At 39.6% G+C, this 9501-nt stretch overlaps 1 long non-coding RNA gene across 1 annotated transcript; it reads left to right on the top strand.

The window, feature by feature from the left end:
• Window positions 1-3471: 3471 nt before the first annotated feature.
• LOC109144495 lies at window positions 3472-8291 on the top strand. Its single transcript, XR_002045287.2, has 3 exons — window positions 3472-3949; window positions 4528-4601; window positions 8185-8291. It is a non-coding gene; the product is annotated as an uncharacterized LOC109144495 (long non-coding RNA).
• The last annotated feature ends 1210 nt before the right edge of the window (window positions 8292-9501 follow it).

Below are 9501 nucleotides of genomic sequence, written 5' to 3' on the forward strand. Positions count from 1 at the left end.
CTTTATTGAGTATTCGTCTCACTTCTGTCACTGTAAATTAGAGGCCAGTTTATTCCATTCAGCTTCCTATGCCTGATTCAGAAAAGCTACAAGAGTCACAGAGAAATCTGAAGCTCTTGTAGCTCCTTTGGAGTGTGTCACCATAAATCACCCCAGCTAAAAGGCCATATGGCACTTTGTGCTACACTCTCTCAGTTAATAAAACGCGTTAGATCTTAATGCCTTGGGGCAAAAGGATGAGTCTAATGGATCATGTTTTATCTATTTCAAGACACCAGGTAAACTGATAGTTCTGCATTAATGATGATTCCTCTAACTTAGTTCACACTAAAGAGCCACTGAAGAAATAGTTACGATATTTTTCATGGTTGTTCAGTGCCTTCAGCCTCTGCCTCAAAAATGCACAAGAAAGGAGGACAGTAAGTTAAAAATCACAACATTTTGCAAATGCATAAGCAGACATGTCCCACGCATATTTACAAACCTCAGAGGAGTATTTCCCTTGGGGTTTTTTGGGCTTTCACATTCACCTTTTCTAGCTATCCTTGCAAGAGGTAGAAAAGTTATTTCATTGAGAAGATCAAAAGAGGACCAAAATCTCCATTTAATCACAGGACTTGAAATATCAGTACTAACTGATAACTTCTAAACTCATCAATTAATACTAGAGGTAAAAATTGCAAGGTTTGGCAAAACTGATAACACAAATAATTTCTACATTTTCATTCTGAAAGGCTATCAGGGCAGACCTCATTTCTGTTGGATGTCATGGTTTAGTATACCACTACAGATGCTATAAAAATATAAAAGAAAGCTGTTGACAATTTAAAAGATTCTCCTAAAAGAGATAGAAAATGTTATTTTTGGCATCATTTAAGGAGCTCTCTAGAAAGGCAGTCCAGTGTACAGAAGTGTTCACAGATAAGATTTCTCTTTTTATACTTTATACACTTTTTATACTTTGCACAAAAGACAAAGTGAATATTAATGTATGTTCTCCTGACAGGTTTAAACAATTTCTTATAGCAATAAGCTCATTTTATCCCTGAACTGTTAACCAAAATAAGTGACAGAGAACAATTAAACCATTCATCTCAATTTAGGATCCTAATGCACACCCATGGTTAGAAGAACCCAAGTCCTTAATTTTCATCAGCACTCATTTTTAAATGGTTTAATGCTCCCTCAAGTGCTAAAATATGAATCTTCACACTTGTGAGTCACTGATGTAACTAAACTGTGACTTTGGCATCAGAGAGTTTCCTGGGAGTAATGCAAGCTGGGGCCATGAAAACATCTGAGTCACGATTTCCGGGGTAATTCTAGCCCACCTTTGTCAAAACTGAACAAACTCCCACGTTCTCCCTCTTTGCCTCACCAGCAACCCCCAGCAGCTCCCTTTGGTGGTGACTGGGTGGTTCACAACTCGATTTTGGGCTTTTTGTCAGAGTGAAAATTACTCACTGCTCCTGCCTCTTCTGACAGCATCAACACTGGCTTCCATAAAGGCGTTAAAATACATGTCTTCTTCAGATAGGCAAATTCCTCTTGACAGAACATCCTCAACCAGTGGATGTACAGGTGAGTGGGAATAGGAACAGGTACAGTTTTGCTTCAGGTCTTAGGCCTGATAGCTGTGAACACCTTGTGTCTCACACTCCCCCAGATAGATGTGTGATGTAAAGGGCTGTAGCTACAGCCTCAGCTGGACATTTTTAGAAGCAAATGTCTGTAAATAAGAAAAGGTGGAAGCCCTAAATCAGCACATAAAAAATATTGTCTCTGGTGTCAGTGTAATAAGCTAACGACTCATTTTCTCCCAGTAATAGGGAAGAAAATGAAGGGGTGTTTTGTCACATGGAAACAAACAATAAAAACATCTTTCTTCCATGCTCTTCAAATTTAGAAAAAAACCCCATCATCAGTAAAGTTGAAGGAAATGGCTTTCCTTTCTTTTGATTTTTCTCAAGTCTCAGTTTCTGGAGTCTTCTTGGATTACCTGGGTTAGCGAGACAGCTATCTAGGCTTTGTGGTGGGGTTTTTTTTTTCATTAGAGTTGTGGGAAACAAACCACAAGGAAGAAGGAGATAGGAAGTCTAGGTGCAAGAAGGTGGATATTGTCCTCCCAATGGCCCGTCAAACCTCATAACTGGGATGCAGCACATCCTTAGCTGTTCACACTTTCTCTAGAAAATTGTTTTTCTGGAACAACTGCTGTTAGCAGCAACTGGGACTGAAGCCCTAAGGTCCTGCCTGGCAGCAGACGAAACTGTGGTCCACAGCTTCCTTGGGAACCATGGCACTTCTGGCCCAGGAGGTATTACCAAGAGCAGACAACAGCACCCTATTTTCCCACTCCTTCCAGCAAATCACAAGTTCCTCAAGGGGTTACTCACCCAGATGGCTTCACTAGCTCTCGCTGGAAGTTTTCCTTTGGAAAGGTAGATTTGAAATGTTCACTCTCTGACTGGCACTCTTGTGTTCAGACTCTGTTTCTTGACAGAGCTGTGGCTGCAGCCTGGCAAAATAACATTCCTATCAAGTATGAAAATTAGGGAGGAAAATGCTTTTGAAATACCTTCTCCTCTCAACTGAAGATATGTAATTGTCATTAGCAATTGTAGAACTCGTCACTGTCTATGTTACATCAGTTATTTCTTCCATTTTTTCACACTTATATTAAATATATCTACTTACAAAAAGATAATGAGCCTAATCTCTCACACTTTCTGTCCAGAAAGTCGGGCATAGCACAATTACATTAGTATCAAATCTGTACAAATAATTGTGCTGTTCTGGTTATTAGCAATAGTTTTTTTCACCAGAGCCTGAAAATTATTTTTGCTGCTTTCAGGAATGAACCAGTACTTCAGCTTTCCTGAGGCTCTTCTGAAGGATTTAGCCCCAGTACTGTTGTTTTGGTTCAGGTTTTGCAGAATGGGTGACTAAAGAGACCAATCTAAAATTAGGGTCAGATAAGAGAGTTCACTATGAAAATAGTTCACAGAGTAATCTGCATCTGACAAAGAGTTACGTACAGTCTTGATGACTTCAGTTGCACCACGTATGGATACAGAGATCTGGTTTTTCCATATTAACCATAAGGACCAAAGAGTTCAACCAAACTTTCTCCAAGAGCAATTCCTGAAGGACACAGGTAAGCCTGTTAATTGACTGGTTTCTTGCTTGCACTGAGGTCTTCAATGGCCTAAATAAATCCCCTTCTTCCTTTCTAGGGATAGCACATAATTTTTTGGTTTTGGGGTTTTTTTGGTTGGGTTTTTTGATTTTTTTTAGTACTCAACTGCTTGCTTTAGGTCAGTCAATTAATTAAAAACACACAATAAACAAACCCACACAAACAACAGAATATCTAAAGGGAACAATTATTCTGGGAGACACCCTTAACATTTTCCATGGTCTGACATCTACACACTGGCTGGGCAAAGTACACAAGTAAATATTTTTTATTAATGCTGAACAAAATTGATGTCTAACATCAAAGCATTTATATCTCTGCAAGGGCTAGCCATACAGAATTGTACTTTATGTTTTGATTGATGGCAAATTCTACAACAAATAACTTAATAGCACAATAAAATTGATTGCACAACTAAAATAAGGCCAAACGTTGCTTCTCTATAGGCTGCAAATGAAGTTAATCAGAATCTTCTGTGGACTTCAGGTGGGGCCCCGAATTTGCCAGAGAGTTAAAAATCTTTGGATGGAGATGTTGGCATTTGGCTACAATCAAAAGTGGTGCAGAAGACCTGGAGACCAGTGTCAGCAGCTTTATCTTACACCGGGTTGGCCATTTGCCTTTCAGACTAGGATGAGGTGGTCTCACAGAAAAATAAGAGGAAGCATTTATTCCACTGAACCTTTTCCCGTGTTTAGCACTGCGAACTGCATGAAAAATAAGCCTGCTTCCCGTGCTGCTGGTGGAAAAGTAAGTTATGCATGGTGTCTTGGCTGATGCTTGTATATAGCAGTGCCTCGTGTGGGACTGTACCACTGGTGCCTGCTCAGCCTCCCTTGAGAGTTACGTGCATTTAAATGGTCCTAACGTGGTTCTGAAAATAATATTTGAGGAGAATGATGTACTTGTGTCTTCAGTTGCTTGCTTGCTGGCAGTTGTTTGCAATACTAGCTTAGTAAGGAAGTGGAATTTGAGTAGTTTTATTTGGGCAGTAATAACCCGCAGGACTTCTACCAGCCTCCTCTGTCTTCAGAGTCCTGTGCAAATACAGGCTGATTAATCACACTGATGAGCGCCCGATAGGCCATCGTGTTGGAAAAAGAGCGTTTTGTTCTGTAGGGGAAAAAGAAGAAAAAAGACAAAAACAAGGTAATGAGCCATTAAAAACGCAATATCCATTTACTCCCCCAGTGTCTAAATAGACTGAACCTTCAAATAACTTACAGGCACACCCAAATCTGCATACATTGGTGATTCAATGAGTTTTGTTCTCTCTCCCGATACCTTCAATCTCAGTTAATTTTTCTCATTGTCCTTACATTTCCTAGCATCTGAAAACGTCAAGGGTGTGGAGAAAAAAACCAGCCCAGGAATTCAACTTCTTTTCTACGTGGCTGTTAAGGTAATCACCGTGCTGTTGTTTCGAGAGGCGAGCCAGACGGGCTGGAACAATAGCAGCGTGTATAAACTTTCCCCATTCACCTCAAAGGCCTTCTGTTCTAACACCTCATTAAGATGGTTTAAATGCTAAAGCTGCCGTTTTGTTGTTGATTATCATATCAGAAACCTTCACCTAATGTATTTAATTAGTACAGCTACAAGCCCTGGCATGTCTTCGTGGAGGAGTAGGCTTCGAGTTTAAACTATCTAAAGACTGGAATCACAAGTCAAGTGCTCTTTAAGGCTGGTGGTCCACAGCTGGCTTTGTCAATGCTTGTAGTCTTTATTTTCTACTTTTTTTTTCATTCTTGTTCCATAGACATAATTTTGTTTTAGTCCATGTTGAATTTGTACCCACATAACGCTTATCATTAAAATCACAGCTGTATCCCTGCAAGAGGTAGTAGTTAACGCTTTCATACAATTCGGTGTGATGTATAATTTTGAAGAGTGAATTTCTTCCTCTCTCTTTCCTTCCAAAGACTCATTGTAATAGGCACTGCTAACTTCCTCCTCCGCATCTTGTTAGTGCTATTCGAGTTCAGTTAAAATGAGGCTTTATTGGCATGACAAGCTAAGCAAGTGTCACCAAAGTGTTAGGGAGAAAAGAATCATGCTGCTCTGAACATGAACCAATGGCAAGTGCTTCGTAATACAACCATCAAAAATAATACAAACACATCAAAATACAACCATCACTCAGAAAAAGGAGAGGTGACAAAGGAAAGATTCAGGAGCTGAGCCCTAGTCAGTCCCAGCTCTGTGGATTTGCTGGGAACCAGCCAGAGGCAGCTCTTTGTGAGTGCTGAGCTGTGCCTACCACTACTGGGATCTAAGGTGGCCAGGGGAAGGGATGTGTCTGAGCAAGGAAAATGCCAGACCTGAAACACCTGCACTGTGGTTTATGAATTCCCAAATTGCAGTCAAATGCCATCAATGCCAGTGTGCTACAAATACCTAGCTAAGGCAGTTTAGGAGACTGAAATTCATTAGCTGTCTTTAAATAAGCAGATGGACAGATAAGATCCTTACCACACTCAATTTGCCTGTCCTATAAGCACTTTCTTTCTGGATACCCTGACCATGTGCATTTCTAAAAACCAGCACGTCTAAGGTAGCATCTGGATGCTGTCTGAGAGAAACTACTTGTGATAATTCCAGGTTTTTACCACAATACCTTGCCCTTTTGGCCCCTTGCATCCCCAAATTGTTTAGTTTGCATTTAAATATGCACAGCACATTACCTCTACCTGCAAATGGCACTGTACTGAAATTCAAACAGAGCTCCTCTGGCTCAGAGAGTCCCTGCACTTCTCACTGCTGGAGAAAAGATGGATGTTTTGAGATGCGCCACTGCCACTGTTGGAGAGGGACAGTGGGCTTGGTGGACTTAGGTTTGAGCTGGCAAGATCATTCTTATATTTTGTGTCACAGTGACAAGCACAGGTGAACAGTCACTTCCTGCTGCAACTGAGTTCATTCACGTTTGCCTAATCCCAGTTTGACCGTGCCAGCTGCTGCCTAGGCTGAAGTTTGAAACAATGGTTTAGCACAGCTTCTTAGGGTTGTGCTCCAGCATAAGGTTTCCCTCATCCACAGGTACTGTGGCCACCTGTTGTTAGCACTGGCCAGTTTATCTAGCGTAAACAGAAAGTAATTCTATTCAATCTAATTGTCAGCTTGTCTGTTGACCTTTGCTAACAGACAAACAAAATAGTGTCAGTTACCAAGAATATTTTTAGGAGAGAGAAGTGGAAGGGGGAGGAATGAAGTAGATTTATTAGGTTCTATACAGGGAACAGTAATCCCTCTGACGCTGTACATAACCAAATCTTCAAATACAAATGATCTTGTATGTAGCTGTTTTCTTACAGCAAAAGACTTCTTTGTGACTAGGTTATCTCATCTTTCTCTTCCCACAGGGACCATGTCAACCAACCCCAAAAGAAATAAACTAGATGTTGTCATGGTCTTATAGTGATCTTTTCCATTTTTCCAGCTCACAATGACAGACTCTGGCCTGGAGTTTAAGCAATGAAGCACACATGATTGATTTCACATGGCTGTGAAAGCTTGTAGCATGTGCCACTGACATGACTCTCCTTTGAACTGAGTAATGTGGTAGCTGCAGTGCTGAAATGATCTCTGCTGAACTCTTTTATTGTCCTCCTTGAAAATGTTCCTTCAAGCTCACCCTTATCTACCACCCAATTTTCTCTGCACTGTAAGATATATTTTTACCTACTGGACTTGAGAAGTAAAACATTTCAGTGGGAGCAGCTTACTGCACACACAAAGCAAATTCAGAAAAAGCCCAGACAAACCAAGAAACTTGGTTTGTTTAGTCAGCTGCTGTCATATAGGTTGTAGTTCACCTATGACAGCAGTTGTTGAGGAATAACCCAGGAGGATTTTTCTTAAGAAATGTATATGTTTTCAGTTAACTCTCACAGACCTTGAGAGTTAAAAAGGAGTGAGCCCTTTGAAGTAAGAGTTTAAACATGAGGTTTTTTTAGGATGGACCCAAAGTATGGTAAAACCATGCTTAGGCTAGTTCCTAGTCATTAACACATTAGGTACAAATTTCTAGTCCTCAGTTGTGTTGGGGACCATCTGTGTGAGTAATACCTTGTTTGACTAGAAGTGGTCCTTGGGTGACTCAGTATTCATCAGTATGACTAAGAGTTAGAGTCAGGTCCCCAAACACTGAGGAAAGAATTTCTTTATATGTCAGTTGTGTGCACAACCTTCATTGAATTAAAGATCACCAATTGCTAGTCCTGCAACAAGAAGAGTTTCCGCTGTGTAGGTGATTTTTAAGGAATTGCTTCTCTCGTGGGGAATTGCCATTTCCCCATGCACTAACATATGGTTTTCTTAGACTAATCTGAGAAGAAAAGCTGGTCCAGGAAGATTCAGACTACCCCATTTGTTTATAACCTAAAAACAAAGCAGGAAGTATAGACCAGTATAAAGCATAGAAAAGGGATTTAAGGTACATCTTTTATGGTATAGAATGTAATTAAGAAGTAGTTAATTTTAGAGATATGGTTTGTTAAGGGAAGGAGTAAATCAGGGGAGGAGAAAGATCTTTACATCTCACATTTTTTAAATAATGACTTCTTGTAAAAGAGAGGAAAGGACTAAATTTACAAAGAAACAAAAGAGAAACTAGAGTGAGCAACAAGATGGGGAGGAAGGAGAGCTTTGTGGTTATGACACTCAACAAGGACCAGCTCAGTAGATCTTGCTTCACTTTCTTGATCTCCCAAAGGTTTCTCATCTTTGAGCAAGTCACATCTTTGTACTTCAATCCTGTTTTTATGTGAAACAGTGGAAAACTTCATTTGGGCTGAAATCTCTTCTGGGCTGGGCTTCTTCTTCACCCATGTGTACCTATTACACACAGCACAGTTATTTTACAAATAATACATTCTAACATCCTAAAATAGTTTTGTTGAACTTGTATGTGCTTTTGTAGAATTCTTGTTATAGACTGGCTTTTGATCACCCAGTAACAACCTGATGGTGTCATTTTTCCCAAGCCCTCAGTAAAAAGTCTCTCATGAAAGTGGAGAACTTCCACAGAAACAGATGAGGAAATACAGGAGGAAGTGCAATTACAAACACATCAGCAAACATATCCAGTTTTTGCAAGGTAGGTATCATTTCTTTTTTTCCTGCACCTCCTGGAGTAGTTTTTCTAGGTACCAATTAAGCATTATCATTATAAGAGCTGTAGCTCAGCCTTACAACACCTGTCAAGGTGTAGAAAGGGAAAGCAGCACCCTCCATTAGTGAACAGGTGGAACTGAAGCACAGGCTGAATTCAAACTCAAATTACCTGGGAACTTAGCAAAAAAACCCCAGGAATAAGTCTAACTCTCTTCAGTCTGTGCATTGCTTTACTCCCTAGAAGTCTACTTCAGCTCACCTAACTTTAGATGAAAAAACATAGATGCAGTAGAAACTCCCTGTGAATGATGGAAGGAGTAATTTACCCTAATATCTAAATCACCATCACTGGAGGAACATCCGTTTTTCCACTGAATATACAAAGAACCTCAATGAGATGTTTGAAATTATGTAAGTAATTTGCTATACCATTTAAATTTTTTGTTGCATGATTCTTTCTTCCTCAGAAACATTCTTTTCTACAGAGCAGTGTTGTTAAATGCCACAATTTTGACTTAGACATTGATGGTATTATTTTTATTTTGATAGTTTAAATAGCTGTTACAATTAGATAATTTGTCAAATCCCAGACAAGAGATATTCTGAACTCAGGATGCTAGACAAGTGAAGGAAAAGACCTTGAAATACTTGATTTCCCCCCCCCCCCCATGAATCCTAAAATATTCTGTTATGTAAGTTGGAAATTTTAAACATGTTGTTGATTGTGTGAAGCTACTTTAAAATTCATTAATCATTAACAAAAATAAGGTGGCAGGAAAAACATAAGAGCGAGAGAGAGAAGATTTGACCTGATGTTACCAATATCAGGGGAAAAAACACCATAAATTTAGCTGTGTGCCATGCACTGCCTCACACATCCACTGTATTCCATAGAGCTCTCTTGGTTTTAAGGTAGTTTAGTGTTGATAATTCCCATTTTTCTGTTTATTTATTTGTTTTTCTTACAATTATTTTATCTAAGCTACAGCCCCCCTGCTATCAGAAGCATTTACTTTCATTTTCACTTCATGGCATTTTGAAACTTCAGGCATTAAAAATGTCTGAATCTCTGCAGGTACATGTGGCTTGCTTTCAGTAGTGTGTAGCTGCTCCATTAAAAGGAGAAAAAATAAGGTGCTACAGTTTTGTATCTTAGTGTATCCCTTGATGTAGTTTTTCATCTTCCA

The sequence above is a fragment of the Corvus cornix genome, chromosome 2, assembly GCF_000738735.6.
Source record: "Corvus cornix cornix isolate S_Up_H32 chromosome 2, ASM73873v5, whole genome shotgun sequence".
In the NCBI taxonomy this organism is placed as follows: Eukaryota; Metazoa; Chordata; class Aves; order Passeriformes; family Corvidae; genus Corvus; species Corvus cornix.